This window comes from Macaca fascicularis, chromosome 1 (assembly GCF_037993035.2).
Source record: "Macaca fascicularis isolate 582-1 chromosome 1, T2T-MFA8v1.1".
NCBI lineage: Eukaryota > Metazoa > Chordata > Mammalia > Primates > Cercopithecidae > Macaca > Macaca fascicularis.
Genome location: NC_088375.1, coordinates 144,904,406 through 144,921,647, shown reverse-complemented (window position 1 = coordinate 144,921,647; position 17,242 = coordinate 144,904,406). Strand labels below are relative to the sequence as shown.

The window sequence follows — 17,242 nt, the reverse complement described above, 5'->3', positions numbered from 1 at the left end:
TATGTCATTTAATTATTTCCCTCATAATAAACTGAAGTATGTATTGGTATTCCCACTTCAGAGATGAGGAAACCGAGAGAGGTGAGAGAGAGGCTCAACTAATTTGAAACTCTTCAGCATTAATACCACTTTCAAGCAAATATACTGTACATTTATTTGTATATGACTATGAAGGTATATCCCTATTTAGCCCCTTCCCCCCAGGGCTATTTTTCATTTTACAAGGAATTCATCATGACATTACTCATAAGCCACCTCAGTGCATCTGAGATCAATTTACAAAGTTTGATTGCTGCACAATTTTTCAAAAACATGTTTACAGATTATTGAAACCCATATTGCCTACCATATGTTCGGCACTCTACTAGGTGATAAAATTGAAGAATGCAAAATCACTCCTCCAAGGAGCTCAGATTCTTCCTTTGTAGGAAAGTCAATATTCATTCCCTCATTCAGAAGTATTATGGATTGTCTTGAAGCATGCTATAGTTTAGGCAAGAACAAATCAAGTTAGAATCATCATACTTGGTAAGAGGAGATGCACAAATAATGCCCTTTATCTTACATGGTCCTTTTAGACAGAACTGTGATTAAGTGCTTGGACCTCTAGAGCCAGGCCACCTGACTTAAAAATCTAGCTGTCAGTTAAAGTCTATGTGGTATTGAGCTAGTCACAGAGCCTCCTTAAAGCCTTCTGTTTCCCATCTATTAGATGAGGATAGTATCTCATGCGGTTGCTGTGAAGACTACAGGTATGTGTAAAGTATTTGGAAGAGGACCTATGTAAGTATTAGTTGTTACTATTGTGATACAGATTTACCAAGTGCTGAAACAGTTGCCAATTCTTAACTATAACAAGTAGCAAAGGATGGTAAGTGCTCTATAAGTTTTTGTTGAACAGAACTTCCTAGAAGCCCTGTGTTTCTCTGTAGATATGTCTAGAGTAGACTCAGATTCCTTTTCCATCATATTTCTTCATTCTGAACCCAACGTCAAATCAGTTGTCCTTTGCTGCCTCTGTTCTGTTTTTTATGGAAAAGGAGAAGCTGATGGGCTTTTTTTGTTTTTACATTGTAGATGATCAGTTATTTTTCATTACTTATCACTGGTAGACTTCTTACTAATTTTATCCATGCTATAGTCTGAATATTGTGTCCCCCCGCCCCTCCATTTTATATGTTGAAATCCTAACCCCTAAATTGATGGTATTAGGAGGTGGTTCCTTTGGGAGGCATTAGGTCATGATGGCAGAGCCTTCATGAATGGGATTAGTGGCCTTAAAAAGGAGGCCTGAGAGAGACCTTCACTCCTTCTTCCACTACATGAAGATACAGCAAGAAGTCACCCTCTATGAACCAGAAAGAAGGAGCGCGCGCGCACACACACACACACACACACACACACACACACACACACACACAGATGTGGAATCTGCTGTTGCCTTGAACTTCCTAGCTCCCAGACTGTAAGAATTTTTTATTTTTTATTTTTTATTTTTTTTTTTGAGACAGAGCCTCACTCTGTCACCCAGGCTGGAGTGCAGTGGCATGATCTTGGCTCATTGCAACCTCCACCTCCTGGGTTCAAGTGATTCTCCTGCCTCAGCCTCCAGAGTAGCTGGGATTACAGGTGCCTGACACCACTCATAGCTAATTTTTTTATTTTTAGTAGAGACAGGGTTTCACCATGTTGGCCAGGCAGGTCTCAAACTCCTGACCTCAGGTGATCCTCCAGCCTGGGTCTTCCAAAGTGCTGGGATGACAGACATAAACCACCACACCCAGCCAATTTCTGTTGCTTATAAGCCACCCAGCTTATGGTATTTTGTTATAATAGCCTGAATATACTCTAAAACAATCCTTTAAATTTTTAAAATTACGTTTCTGATCAAAGTAATATGTGCTCAATATAAAAACAATTCAAACATACAGAACTTAATGAAAGGCCCAGTAATCCCACACCCAGAGATAATCACCATTAACATCCTGTTATATATGCTTCCAGATTTCTTCTGAAGCATACATTTAATAACATGTATATCTTAATGCAAAAAAATACAAAAAATGGAATCATACTATTCATATTGTTCTGCAGCCTTTTTTTTTTTTTTTTTTTTTTTTTTTCGCTTACAGATTTTGGACATTCTTCCATGTAGGTACAAATAGATCTAGCTTATTTTTGTTCATGGCTGCTTATGGTTTCCTTTTACAGATCTAGCAAAAATTGCTTAAACAGTTTCCTACTGGGACTTTATTATTTGATTTTTACACCATTACATGTTTCCACTATTACAAACAATGCTGCAATAAGACACGTATATACATATTTTTGTACATGTGTAAATATTTCTGATATAACTTTTGCACATATATGCTTAAAGTACAAACCCTCACACATGCAATTACCTGTTCAAAGGGAACACACCTATTTATCAAAAATTTCCAAATGTCCTCCAAAGGGATTGTCCAATTTCCTCTTACTTTTACAAGTGTGTGAGAATGTCTATTTCTCCACATTTGACTGTTTTCTGAATATCACTTTTTTCTTTTCTCAATTTATACCAATCTTGAAATCATGTTTTTCAAATCTAGAATCACAATTTAAAACCCAGGGAAGATCAAAAGAACAAAGTACAGAAGACTGGGGTTTTTTTTGTTTGTTTGTTTGTTTTTTTTGAGACGGAGTCTCACTCTGTTGCCCAGACTGGAGTGCAGTGGCACCATGTCAGCTCACTGCAACCTCCACCTCCCGGGTTCAATCAATTCTCCTGCCTCAGCCGCCTGAGTAGCTGGGATCACAGGCGCGTGCCACCACGCCCAGCTAATTTTTGTATTTTTAGTAGACACGGGTTTTCACCATGTTGGTCAGGCTGGTCTCGAACTCCTGACCTCGTGATCCTCCCGCCTCAGCCTCCCAAAGTACCGGGATTACAGGTGTGAACCACCGCGCCGGGCCTACAATTTTTTTATTTTTATTTTTATTTTTTACAAACAGCAACACATTCCAAATTCATTATAATAGTGGGCTGTTTTCAATCAAAATATCACACCACTAGTTGTTAAGTTTTAAAAGACCTCTCATCTCTTAGATCAGCAAACCTGACACTGATTAGATCACTTACACACACTCCCTGCCCACACACCTCCTTCTTGGCAGTGTGTGGAACAGGAGGGGCTGCTGGCAAGGAGGGATGGGGAAGGAAAGTGAGAGCAAAAGGGCCGAGGGCTCAGAATCCGGTGTCATCTTGTAACGAGTCTCGGACGGTCCCTTGAGTGTATTCTGGACCTCTCTGTTCATGTTCCTGTTTGGGCTGCTCTTCATGTCCAATGCCTGATTGCCAAGTGCTCACCATCCAAGGGTCAGTTCTATCATCTCTCTGAATCCTTTTCTGAAACCCTAGACAATCATTCTCTTTAATGTCTCACTATCTCTGAACCGACACCTTCCTGAGTACCTGTAACATTTGTGCAGCATGCTTATTAAGAATATTTAGATGCTGGGTAAACGTTGATTGAACATTTGCTGACATGGAGAGACATTGGTAGAAGACAGATTAGACTTCCCATGGTTTACAGAAACACATGGATTCAGATAAAAGAAGGTACTAAAGCACTGGGTTGAACCACATATTTTGTTACAACCAAATAATTCCAAATATCTCGCCTTAATTTATTTCTTGGCCCCTGCCTCCGCTCACCCACAAAAAAGACTGCAAATGAACCTTGATCCTACAACAACAACAACAACAACAAAAAAGGGTGACACTATCGGGCTGCAAAACTCTCTTAGCATAGAACAATCTTTCATCTGCCTTTTTCAGATGTAAGATATTTTTGACGAAAAGAATAGGATGAAAGGGGCGGACTCAGATAAAAACGAGAGCCGACTTTCCAATACAGCTTCAATAGCAGACGGAACACATGAAGCTGAGAAACTATCCATGCCAAGTAGTTGTGTGTGCCCCAAAGCTCAGAAAAATACTTTCTCCTTAGAGTTGGAAGGCACTTAAGTGACTTTGTAGTGTAATTCAATCCCCCCAACCCCAGCGCCAAGTCTTAATAGCAGAGTTTTAGTCGACGGGACCGACTCCTTCGCCCAGGACGGGTGAAGGTTCCTGAGCTTGCCTCGCAGCTGATTGGCAGCGGCGCCTGCCCGGCACCGAACCCTGCCTAGGTGGAAGCTTGACAAAGCATTACGGCGATGGTGATGTAGGCTGCCGTTCTTCCCCTCCCAACCACCTGCTCAGCATCTAGCAGTCGCTCGCCGCCAGTCTCCAACCCCGGGCCACCTCCCTCGCCACACAGACCCGGTCCGGTCAGGCGCTGCAGGGCGACCGGAGAAAGTGCTCGCAATCACATGGAGGCCCGGGCCCGCCCCATTGGCTGCGGCCGGGCCAGTCGCGGCGCTCGCCGGCTGCGGTTGGTCCCAGAGCTGCAGCGCCTGCACTGGCCCGGAGTCCATGTTACGCTTTGTCTAATTCCCCTCGTTACAGAGTCATGTGCTGCTGCTCCCGTCGCCGCTGCTGCCGCTGCCGCCGCCCGTGGTGCCCCGGCTCCTCTGCCGCGCTTCGAGGTGGCAACCGCGGGCGGGGTCGCGGGAGCAGGGTACAGGGCGGAGCGCGCCTTCGCCGCCCCGGCGCGTCCCGGTGCAGCCGCCGCCCGCCGCGGGTGATGCCGCCACCTCCGGCCTCAGCATAAGCCGTGGCTCGGCAGCCGAGCTGCCCCCCAAGGTTGGTGCGCACCTCTCCCGGGAGGGGCCGGGGGCTGCGAGGGAAGGCGACGCGCAGGTGGAGCCGCGCCGAGCCGAAGCGCGCAACCCTGGCGCAGGCGCCGCGGCCCGAGCTGAGGTTGCGGCCGGGAACTCATTCGGGGACGTCCGGGGGTCGCGAGGAGGTGGTGGCGAGCGGAGTGGGCTCCCGTTTGCTGCCCCTGGGGCCTGGGAGATTGTTCCGCTTTCTGCAGTCTGAGCGTCGGCCGCTTCGGCCCCGGGCTGCTAGCCCTGCCGGAGGGGAGTGCGGTTGCCTGGCTCCTGGACCCCTCGCGCGCTCTCCCTTCTCTTGCCTCCCTCCGCCCAGTCCGAAAGGCGGGGAGAGGTGGTTTCGGCTCCGCTGGTTCCTCCGGGAGGTGGGTGTTTGGTGTCTGGCCTTGCTGCCCCGGTGTCCATAAGGTGAGCCCTTTAACTTCTCCAGAATCGCCTCTCCTTCGCTTCCTTCCTGTGCCGGGTGGGCTGCGCTGGGAGCCCAGCGGGCGGGGGCAGGGAGGTGAAGGCCGGCGCCCCGCCCCCGGCGCCTGTGGGAGGGAGCTGGGGGCCCGCAGGTGCACCCAGCCGGCCGCGGGCCATCTCCGGGTTGGGTACCGGTATAATCCGCTTCTAGCTTGTTTGGAGGCGTGGGCTCTTGGGAGCGGGACTTCTGCTCAAATCCTGTTCAGGAGCTTGGAAAGGAGGAGAATTGGGGGTGGTTGCCAGGAAGACCAGCACCTCCGGTTACTAGAGGGTTTATAGGGGCCTTCTCCTTTCCGTCCCCCTTTACTAGGGAGTATCCCTTGCAGATAAATGAGATTTTTTGATTTCTTAAAAAGCCAGCTGCAGTGAAGAAGAACTGCTGCAGGTCGAGGGGAAGAGAGGTAGGTCCTTGCTGGAGAGGGAGACGTGGGCTCTGAGGTCCCAGGAGCACGCAGTTGGGGTGAGTGTGGCCGAAAGTGTAGAGGTAGGGTTGTGGGAAAGAAACAGCCGAGGTGAGAGGGAGGGCGCACTCAGGATGTAGTCGGAGAGATGGGGAATAGGTACGGGGGAGTCCTAGCGGAATGTGGGGCCCAGCTGGAGCCGCTTGGGCTTATATTTGGCTCCTCGTTGCCTCGTAGATTTCTTGCTCTTGGATCTTGAAAAATATTTTTTGTTGGACAAAGAAAACTTTGAGGACATATTTTGGAAGAGAGATAGGACTAAAGAGCTGACTTCTGGAAACTTTCCTTGGCAGCTTTGGTAGTAAAACTCCGTTCAGGCAGCGTTTATTGAGCACCTATTACGTGGTTTGTACTGGACTTTGGAAGAGTCTGGACAGGCAGGGAATTCCCGTTTGCAGTAATGGTGAGGGCTGTCTACCTTATAAACAACCAAGGGGCCCCTCCCAGTGCCAAGAGTGAGAGTGATTCACACCTTCCTCGCCAAAGCATCTGGGACCTCTGCTTCTTACCTGTCGGAAGAACCCTGCACCATATTCCATAAATGGGGTGTGCAGGCAGCATTTATTTTTACAGTCCAAAAATAGTGACCAAACTCCTACTGTCAGCTAGGTCAGAGTTGGGCTTCTTGCTTCACCTGTCTTGACACCAACTAACTAAATCCTTGTTGAGATCCAAGTGCAAGATGGGGAAGAATCTGAGATGAAAATTAGGTGGTTAAAACAGGAGTCACGAAAGTTGATTTGGGGTGTTTGATCTCTGTAGGTTACTTATGGAGCCCCCCATAAAATGATTGGGTAATCTATGGAGCCAGGGAAAAATTCCAAAATCTTGAATTGGCACAGTTTATTTACATATTTGAACACTTTGTATTAGATTTGTCTCGTCTTTATTTAGGGTGTATGTGTGCGTGTTGATTAAAACCTAACAGATTAGAAGGTTGGAGAGGAAACTGTCCTTAGATGACCCAGCCTTCCATTACCATGTGGAGTAGCATATGATGCAACAGTTAAAGTATTGAGCCATATTCATATCGTTTTCTCCCTGCTGTGTTTTCCAGCATTTAAAAAACGTGATAAAAACTTAGCCCCTTTTTTCCTCAAAATCGCTAAAGTTTAATGGAAAAAAAAAGAAAAAAGAAAAAAACTAGGCCCCCTTTTCCCTTAATTTTTATATTATGCAGAGTTTTTAAAAAATAATTTTAGAAAAATCTGATGTGTTTGTCATGTCCAAATAGTTAAATTGTTTTGGTAGCTATAGTTTGGAAATTAGACTTGATTCCTTTCTCAGTACTGCTGACAAAATAGCTATTAAAGTCAAAAGTTTGTCCCAACTTTGTAATCATGATTATTATGTTGTTGAAGTGGTAGCTTGTAAGGGATTTCAGTTATTTTTAATTGGAGCTGGTGTTTGACATTCTAAGAAACACCAGTTAATATTTGTTGAGTGCCAGCAGGAAGCAGAGAACTGGAGTGGGTGCTGTGGGATCTTAACAAGGCAGGAGAGGATTCTCGTAGTAATCACAGAGAGCAGATAAGACAGGCACACATGAGGATGCCAGCAGAAGCAGATAGTTACAGTTGTCTAAGAATCCAGGGTGTGTGTAACCAGATGAAAGTGTATGAAGTATGTTGAGGGAGGAGTGGAAATCTGAATTGACTTTTGACAGTGGTCAGGGAGGGGGAACAGAATATATGACTAATAAAGGAGGGTAGAGGGAATCTCGTTAGTGAAAAACTTAACCACAAGTCAGTGGTGTTAATCATTTGCTTCAAGACCAGTGGCTCTCAGAAGTAGGCAGTTTTGCTTCGCAGCAGACCTTGAGGAATGTTGGAGACATTTATGGTTATCATAGCTAGGTGGCAGGTGCTGCTGTTATCTAGTGGCTAGAGGACAGGGATGCTACATAAGCATCCTACTGTGCACAGGACATCAACCCCCTTCCTCCTTAACAAAGAATGATCCTGTCCAAAATGGCGATAGTGCCTGCCCTTAGACCTCAGAATAGGTCTTAAAGGGAGGTGGTTCTTGACATGGGAGGAATAATAACATTGAGCTTAGGAAGCTGATGTGGGAGACTTCTGTGATCAGGTCTGATGTGATTAGGGTCTGGGCAAATCATTATTGAAAGAAAGGGGCAGTTTGGAGGGAGATCATAGCAGATGAACACAGTATGATAGTGGAGTAAGTTGGGAATCATAGAATCAGAATTGGCATTTTAGAGGGGCCCTATCCAATTTATTGATTTTAATAAATTCTTACCCTTTCTAGGTAACCTTTGTTTAAATAACCCCAGAAACTGTGAACTTCTCCTGAAGACAGGTTATTACACCTTTGGACTGTTTGTTGTATTATTACTTGAGCTGAAGGCTGTCTCCTTGAATTTTTTTTTTTCCAATGATTTTATTCTTTTCGAGCTGCCTACTCTCTTTGAATGCACCAAGAGAATATGATGTCCCCTTACCCCCAGTTGATTTTCCTAATGTAAACTAGTCCCAATTCTTTTCACAGTCTTTTATTGGGATGTGGTTTCTCGATGTCTTCTCAGTTTATCAGCATCTCACATGGAGAATCTGGAATTGAATATGTAATTGAGATGTGATCTGGCCAACAGAGAGTACAGTAAGATGGCTGTCTGCTGAAACCTAGACATAAATGTCTACTTACTGCACCTTAAGCTTACAACTGCCTTTGGTTTTCTTAGGCAGTGCTGAGCACCAACTTCTTTATTAGATAATCATGTTTTGGATAGTCAAAACCCCCAGATATTTGCTCTGTGAGCTGTTGCATCCTGTATTTCTTCGGCAGATTTTTTTTGGAGAAGTTTTTGTTGTTGTTCCTTCTCAATGTTATCCTATTTATTTTGATCCAATCTTCTAGCCTTTGACATTTTTGAATTTATGTCTTCTAATTATATGAGAGAGGAATGGAGGATGACTTTGTTGAAAATGGTAGTCAGTCAGTACTATGTAAAACTCAGTAGTTTGGGGGCACTGTTGGTCCTGTGTGAGAGCTGGGATCACTGAGTGATGGAGGTGAGTTCTAGGGCTAATTAGCCCTTATTTTGGGGGCTTTTGAGAAATCTAAATGCCAGGCCACATGGCATTCAGCTCTTGAAATGTTTGCACCTGTGGTACCATTTTGAAATTGTTCGAGTCTGTTGCAAGCTTCTGAAATCTGAATTCCTTCCTCTGGGTCTTTGTAGTTCTGTTTATGTATCTGAAAGAGAGTTTCTAACGTTTTGTGCAAATCTGAAGCTTGCGGGGTTCGAGTTGCTTTTGAAAATTGTGAGAAGGTAGGATAACTGGCAAAAATCAACTATGGACTTGGTTCCCACTCAGGCTAAGCTTTGTTTTCTTTTTTGCTAATATGCCTCAAATATTTAGTGACAGACTTATATTTAGGGAAGGAGAGAGGATTGAGGTTTAGAAACAAACCTTTTTCTCAGAGCTTGGCTTTAACTTGACATTGATGTAAGTTCATACTTGATTTTACAGTCTTCACTGCAAAGACGTTAGGAAATTACCATTCCCAGATGTCTTCTGAAGCTGGTAGGTAAGAAATCCCAGGTAACTTAGTGCCAAGTTCTCCAAATACTCTGGCTCTATCCAATGAACTAGATTTAATAAATTACTTGATTTGGGTGGTAGCTATCTCACAGTGTTGAAGGAGAGCTAGAGGAAGATTTCAAATCTCATGGCCAATGTGTGTGACCTCTTTGTGATGAACGTCCATTGTGCCCCAATCCTCTGTTAGTGTGTTGGCTGTCCAGATGGTGCAGTCTACTTGGTTTCCCTTCTCTACCAGTCCATATGGGAAACCTCTTTATCTCCTCTGGAGATGAAGGATAATCCAATGAAAAGAAGGGATGCCTTCTGAATATTTGAGGTTTTTTGAGGGGAAAAGTATTGCTGTCCTTTTATATTTTCGAAGGCTGTGTCGAAGTTGAAGTCTTAGAATTAAGGACGCAGTTGTGTCATTTTGAATAGAAAGACTTTTCAGCTGGAAGGGATTAACCCTTAAATTTTATAGTTGAGCATATCCAGGCACAGGGAGGTGATGTGATTAGCTTAAGTTTACACATGTAGTGACAGAGTAGGCATTAGAATCTATCTGCCTTAAAGACCAACAATAAAGGCTAAGGATCAGGATTTCTTCTCTGCTTAGAGGTGTGTAAACAGTGGGGTCCCTTGGGTCTTATTTATATAATTGATCTAAAAGAAGGAGCACACAGTGGAATTTCTAAGTTTGCAGATGACAGCTTTTCTGGATTATGAAATGTCTAACCACTGGGGATTTGCTCCAGGGAAACCACACTAGGATGTATTAGTCATCAGAAGATTTGCAGGTGAGTTTCTTGTTGGCTAATAGGTGGTTGGGTATTAAGGGGAAATTATAGAATTTTCATAGGATGGTGTTTTGTTGGATAAACTCAGGGAAGGGCTTTGAAAATACCTTCATGTTGTTGTCCTGACTTGCTGTTGCAGAAAAACAAAAACCATGAAATACTAGGCTTTGTCAAAAAGATTTTGGGGCTGGGCATGGTGGCTCACTCCTGTAATCCCAGCAGTTTGGGAGGCTGAGGTGGGCAGATCACCTAAGGTCAGGAATTTGTGACCAGCCTGGCCAACGTGGTGAAACTCTGTCTCTACTAAAAATTAAAAAATTAACCGGATGTGGTGGTGGTGGTGCCTGTAATCCCAGCTACTCTGGAGATTGAGGCAGGAGAATCACTTGAACTTGGTCGGCGGAGTTTTCAGTGAGCTGAGATCATGCTATTGCACTCCAGCCTGGGCGACAGAGTGAGACTCTGTCTCAAAAAATAAAAAAAAAGATTTTGGAAAAAAAAAACCAAAATGGAAAATACAGTCTTAATTGAGTTTTCACAGTGTGTTTTTTCCCCCAAAGTCATGGGCACCTAACCTTCAGAAAGACACTCAAGCTGGAATGACCATTGTAATGATACCTGGAATATTTGGACATTGCTGCTAGAATGTAAGCTTCATGAGGACAGGGTCCTTGCTCATCTGTTTCTCTGATAGAAATATCAGGATTTCTAGCACCTGGAAAGAGTCATCTGAGAGGAGATGGCATGGAGGTCTGTGAAGCCACAAGGATAGGGCCATAGGCAGCCTTGGTAGTTCACTTTATTCTAATAAGTCCGAGTGTGCTATTTTAGTTGCCTCCTTGTCTTCATGCTCCAGCACTCTGTCAGTGTGGTGAGGGTAGGGATTTATCTCTCTTGTTCTCTACTGATTTTCTAGTGCCTTGCACATGGCAGACCCTCTATTAGTATTTGTCACCCAGAGGAATGAATGAAGAGTTATACCTTAAAGCTTTACAAGATATAAATTCAGGATGAATGCCAAGAAATATGGTTTTTCTTAACCCTGGCTGGCATCAGAATCAGTCTGGGGAATATTTTTAAAATACGTATATTCAGACCCTTCCCCATGCCTATTGAATCAGAATCTGTGGATATGGAGTTTAGTTTTGAAAAGAGCCCACCCTGCCTCCAAATAATTCTCACGTGCAGCTCGGCTCAGAACCACTGTCTTAGTAGTTGTGCACGAAGGCTGGATGCTGACTGAACACACCTTCAAATGGGTTTGAAACATTTGTGGCCAGCGAGCCCATCATTGGTTATTAAGACAAAAGAGAAGCTTTAAGAATATGTCAGTCTTCTTGGAAGGTGTAGTGACCCAAACAGCACATAGTCCACCATGGCCCTTGGTTCCTCTATGAGATAGTGCAGCCCGGGCTGGATGGGCGATGGGACCAACTCCCAGTTCATCCTTGAGCAGTTGTTTCCAGAGTGGGTCCTTGATGACAGTTTCACCAGCCCATGAAAAAGTGAGAAGAGTAAAGACAATGCAACAAGCTTTTCTGTTTCAACTTTAGTGCTAAGTTTATTCAATTACAAGAGTCTGTTTTTTTGTTTTGTTTTGCTTTTGTTTTGTTTAATCTTGGGTTGTCCTTCCTACTGGAGGGTTGGCTTGTTTTTTCATGTTATGAAAGGCTGGTAAGGCCGGGCACGGTGGCTCAAGCCTGTAATCCCAGCACTTTGGGAGGCCGAGACGGGCGGATCACAAGGTCAGGAGATCGAGACCATCCTGGCTAACATGGTGAAACCCCGTCTCTACTAAAAATACAAAAAACTAGCCGGGCGAGGTGGCGGGCGCCTGTAGTCCCAGCTACTCAGGAGGCTGAGGCAGGAGAATGGCGTGAACCCGGGAGGCGGAGCTTGCAGTGAGCTGAGACCCGGCCACTGCACTCCAGCCTGGGCGACAGAGCGAGACTCCGTCTCAAAAAAAAAAAAAAAAAAAAAAAAAAAAAAAAAGAAAGGCTGGTGATGGTTTTTTGGTGTCATTTCTAAGTCCAGTTTTAAGCTGGCAATTTTATGATAGTCTTTCTTTTGACATTTTACTGGCCCGTGAAATCAAAAGTCTGGGAACTACTACTCCTCTGAGGTTTTCAAGAGGTCTGTATCTACCCCTTGACACCTGCTATTGGGGAACGCTCATAAATATGGTGTTAGGTTCCATTACAAGCATTTTTTTTTTAAACATTTTTTTCTTTCCTGTTATGTTTGCTGGTAATAGTTAGGAATAGTGCCAGAGAAAGCTTCACTTCCCCAGCAACGCATAAATCCCATTGCTACATATTAGCATCAACAGATAGCCAGCACTGCAACGAGTTCTACAGAACAAGGAGAAGAAAGGATGTACAAGAGGATACCTTTTTCTCTGATGGTCATTGGCCGCCAGAAAGGTGTGTCTCAAAATCTCTCGCGCTATAGAGACGGGACAGAACTCTTCAGAGCGGGTATAAAATGCCATCAGTCAAAATTCTCTTCACTGATTGCTTACAACCGAATTTTAAGAAATATTAGAAAATTAAAATTCTTGGAAAAATGGTCCCCCTGATGCTTGCAGTGGCACTCTGCTGAACAGGCTTTTAAAATCAGTGTATTCTCAGATATGGCTACTTTTTTGTTTTTGTATTTAACTTATCTGGTTAAGAAGTACTTGGACAATGTATAGAACACCTAAAGTTATTAATAATAACAGCTATTTATTAGGCACTTATTGGTTGTCCAAACCTATGCCCTGGAATTTACATGTATTCTCATATATCCTCAAAACAATTCTGAGTGAAAGGTAGACTTATTCCTACTGTACAAATGAGGTCATAAGGCTGGAGACGTTATGTAATTTACAACAATGTCACACAGAAGTGGCGGAGGTGGAATTTGAAACCAGACTCATTTTATACCAGACTTTTATATTTTAAACCAGACCTCTAAATATTTTGTAATATATACCTATTCTCTCTTTTTTTTTTTTGAGATGGAGTCTCACTCTGTTGCCCAGGCTGGAGTGCAGTGGCGTGATCTCAGCTTACTGCAAGCTCCGCCTGACGGGTTCACGCCATTCTCCTGCCTCAACCTCCCAAGTAACTGGGACTACAGGCACCTGCCACCACACCCAGCTAATTGTTTTTTTTTTTTTTTGTATTTTTAGTAGAGACGGGGTTTCACCGTTAGGCAGGATGGTCTCGATCTCCTGACCTCATGATCCGTCCACCTCGGCCTTCCAAAGTGCTGGGATTACAGGCGTGAGCCACTGTGCCCGGCCTCAATATATACCTATTCTCTTATCTACTGTTCCCTTTCTCATTTCTGCACATTTCTTTGTATTTATTTTATAACACCTATGATACCTAGTAATATTTCTGTTACAAGAAAAAGAGAATCAGGTTTTGAGGTGTAAAGGTACCAGATAATCCTCTGGTTAGTGCTGCATGTTTGAAGAGTAGAGCTGTAGTGGCATCCCAGCATTTAGGCTTCCAGGCCAATGCTCTTGTCATCCCAAGTTGGTCTTAGAAGTATCAGCCTATTGATAAAACTACTTGAATGAAATTTTATCCCGGAATTGAGAGGGTAACTTTAAATCACTTAATTGTTCTGGTGTTTTCTCTAGCCCTGTTCTCTTTTGTCACCCATATTGATGATAGAATGCCACTTGTAAAGTACATCTTAAGCACCCTCTTCCTAGTTAAATCTCACCCACAATAACTACTGTGCATAAACATATCATGTAAAGATATACCTAATATTTGCTAAGGTGTTATGTCTTAGCTGAAAAAACTGCTATAACAAATGTTTGCTGAATAAATGCCATAAATATATTCAATAAAACTATTTTTTTCATTTACATTACCTCAAAGTAAATGAATGAATAAATAAATATCCATATATCTACATCATATTCATAGGCTGTTTCATTCGTACCTTTATTTTTTAAATACAATAAAATTATGCTTCATTATACTCAAGTATAATCTCTTTACTGGAGTGAATTTATTCTGTTCAAGTTTTACTTTAACAATTGTATTATTTATCTTAATATTTAGCCAGTAATAAAGTACAAAGTGGGAAGTGGGCTGCGGTTTTATACATCTTGCACAAACACACACTCAGAGAGAGAGAGGAGAGATGCACTTGTTCTTCAACTTAGCTCTCAAGGTATTTTTCTATTCCAAAATAGTTTATCTTTCACCTGTTCTAAATTATTTTCCTTATAACTTATTTATACCTGCTAAGTTCTGTACCAAGCAGAAGTTAGATCTGTAATTTCTGTGCTAATCAGAGTTGGATACTAGCAGTGGCCTAGGGGTCTTGAGCAAATAGTATGCCTCAGAGATGATTTGTGGCAGCAGGCACTCGCCCTCCAGGTGGGGTCATCAGGAGTGGGAGGCCCATCAGAAGTGCATGGTTGCCGCGTGGGAATGTGGGCTGGTGTTGCCAGATTTTCTGATTTTTCACTGTAAGCCAGAAATCTGGATTATTGTGTGAAATCTGATTTTAAAGGTTGGCTAATTCAACATTTTAGAACTTCCTGTAAACCAAACAAAATAGCTTTGTGAGCTGGAAACAGCCTCTTTAGGCCCTTAGAGATAGCCCTTTCGTGGCCATATAAATGGAAGCATAGGGTTTGAATAAAAAGCACAATACAGGTTTTTTGTTTTGTTTTGTTTTGTTTTGTTTTGTTTTGAGATGGAGTCTCACTCTGTAGCCCAGGCTGGAATGCAGTGCTGTGGTCTTGGCTCACTACAACCTCTGCCTCCTGGGTTCAAGTGATTCTCCTACCTCAGCCTCCTGAGTAGCTGGGATTACAGGTGTGCACCACCACACCCAGCTAATTTTTGTATTTTTAGGAGAGAGGGGGTTTTGCCGTTTTGGCCAGGCTGGTCTTGAACTCCTGACCTCGTGTGATCTGCCTGCCTCAGCCTCCCAAAGTGCTGGGATTACAGGCATGAGTCACCACACCTGGCCCACAATACACAGTGGACATAAAGCGAAACTTGATTTCATCCTTTTCTCCCCCAACCCCAAACACAAAGCAGAGCAAAGCAAACCCCAAGCCCCATACTTTTAATAAAAATTTCTGGCCTTTAAATGTGGCGTATTACATCTGGAGTGGTTGCATTTGAACAGTTTGTCTGGCCTGAGGAGGAATAGGTTTAGGGAGAAATAGGTAGATTATGCATATAAAGGGGGAGAGGACAGGTGGGACACACACAGAGAGAGAAGGGAGGGTAAGAGCCACTTGGAGTTGAGTAAAGAGATCATCTACCCCAGGAGATACGGGAAGATTTGTTCATATCTTAAAATTGATTTGGGGTAAATGGGGAAGAAAGAGAAAGAAAAAAGGTCAATATTTAGAAATAGTGCAGAATCTATGTTGGCAAGGTGCAAAGAGTGCTATTATTTTGCAATTCCTAGTGTATCATGTTAATGTATACTGTGGCTTCTCCAAAAGGGGAATTGGAATGAAAAGGAAGGGAAAGAGTTTATGTCAGAAAGAAGACTAGGGAGTGAGATAAAGAAGAGAGGTCCAGAGAACAGCTGATAGCAAAAAGTAAACCAAGAAAGCTGGAAAATGTTTGCATCGTGGAAAGATGGCTATGTTAGAGTACAAAGCATCACTTTTTCCCCCCACCCCAACTACGACGTCGAGGGGTATGCACAGCAGTCCCTAGGAAAAAGATGGTTTGGAACAGCAGCTTGTTTTGTTTTTGAAGGGCCAGCCTCCAGGGTCCCTTTGTGTGAAGCGGTGTCAGCGGGGCTGCGTCTGCCCTGTCAGGGCACACTGCTGGGAGGACATTGTCCACTGGGTTTTAGCCCCTCTCTACCATCTGGGTATCCTGGTGCAGGACAGGACCTCAGACCTTTACTGTGACCCCAATAGTGCTCCTGTCTTTAGTTTTATTTGCTTTTCTGGGGAAAATCCAACATCGTTTGTGTAATTTGTTGTACATACAGCTTCTTTGAAAGAGAAGAGAGTAATATTTGAATAGATTTCTGCTACTAGCAGAATCCTAGTCTGAGAGGATTTTTAAAAGCATTTTGCTCTTAATCATCCCAAGTATATAGTACTTTGTTCCTGGAATTTCAGCATTTTCTAGTGGTTGGCAGTAGGGGGACATCTTTTGATCCATCTGCAGGTTTTATTCCAGTCCTAGGACTCTCATCCCTGTATGATCTGAGCTATGTCTTTCGAGACTGGTATAACTTTAAATTTCTGATAGTTTGGTTGCTTTTTAGAATAAATGCATTTTAAAATGTCCCCTTCTATTTGTTACTTTAATGCAGTAAGGATCTTTATGGATTTTTTCCCCCTTATGGAAACGATTTGTAATATTGAGAGAATGGGTTTAGGTTCTCTTGCAGTGTTGTTGGGAAAAAGAAAAATTCTTCAAATTCCACTGCTCGGCCTTCTAGGGACTCGACTCTACAGATGGAAATCCTGGAAGATCCTATCAGGAAGTGAAACTTGTAAATAATCTTTGTGCTCGTTTGGGGCATTATGCATTAACAAGTTGTACAAGAAGTCTTCTTTAACCTCCTTATAAAATACACTTAAAAAAGAATCCAGTCCTAGTGACTAATCTGGAAATAAGACTAGGAAACACTTCACCATGTGCCAGGCACTGTTTGCAGCACTTTACATATATTAGCTCATTTGCTTCTGACAACAGCCCCGTTTTGTAGCAGAGGAAACCAAGGCTGGGTTCTCTAGTCTGGCTACTACTCCCAATCACCATGAGCAGCCAGGGTCATTACAGGAAGTGGCAGAACTGTAATGTGAACCCAAGCTGCCATGGCTTCAGGATCTGTGCTTTTTAGGACTGCTTTGTTGCCCCTTGAACTCCCTCACAACAATGACGAACACAAATTTGCTTTAGAAACTTCTTTTGCCTTTCACATTACCTCAGTCTTAAAGTCAGCATCAGAGTTTGGTTGAAAAAAGAAAGAAAAATATATTCCTTCCCTGATCCCGCCTCCCCAAACCAAATGAACAAATGAAATCATGGAGACAGTTTCCATCTAGGAACAGAAACCTGACTAAAGGATCTTCCTGGAACACCATACTAAAATGCTGGACTGATCATTACAAAGGCTGTAGTTGGAGCCTTGTTGCTGTGACAACCCGCATCCTTGGCACCAGAATTGTTTTTAACAGCACAAAACCCATCTTGTTTTACCTTTACCTTTA

General features: G+C 43.3%; 2 protein-coding genes across 15 annotated transcripts in view; both read left to right on the top strand.

Annotated features, from left to right (window-relative positions):
* The first annotated feature begins 4,471 nt into the window (after positions 1–4,471).
* The window catches only part of ZNF326 (zinc finger protein 326), a 220,675-nt gene continuing 207,904 nt past the window's right edge, over positions 4,472–17,242 (top strand). For both annotated transcript variants that reach the window (XM_074002006.1, XM_074002014.1), the window contains exon 1: positions 4,472–4,729. The gene's annotated coding sequence lies outside the window, so the exon portion shown is untranslated. The remainder of the gene's footprint in view (positions 4,730–17,242) is intronic.
* LRRC8D (leucine rich repeat containing 8 VRAC subunit D) overlaps positions 4,472–17,242 on the top strand; it is a 119,458-nt gene continuing 106,687 nt past the window's right edge. For 2 of the 13 annotated variants that reach the window (XM_045385491.2, XM_015433072.3), the window contains exons 1-2: positions 4,472–4,729; positions 9,179–9,236. The gene's annotated coding sequence lies outside the window, so the exon portion shown is untranslated. Of the gene's footprint in view, positions 5,167–5,377; positions 5,684–9,178; positions 9,237–17,242 lie in introns of those variants that run through there. The other 11 variants (XM_045385484.3, XM_074001967.1, XM_045385478.2 and 8 more) reach the window with 6 other exon arrangements.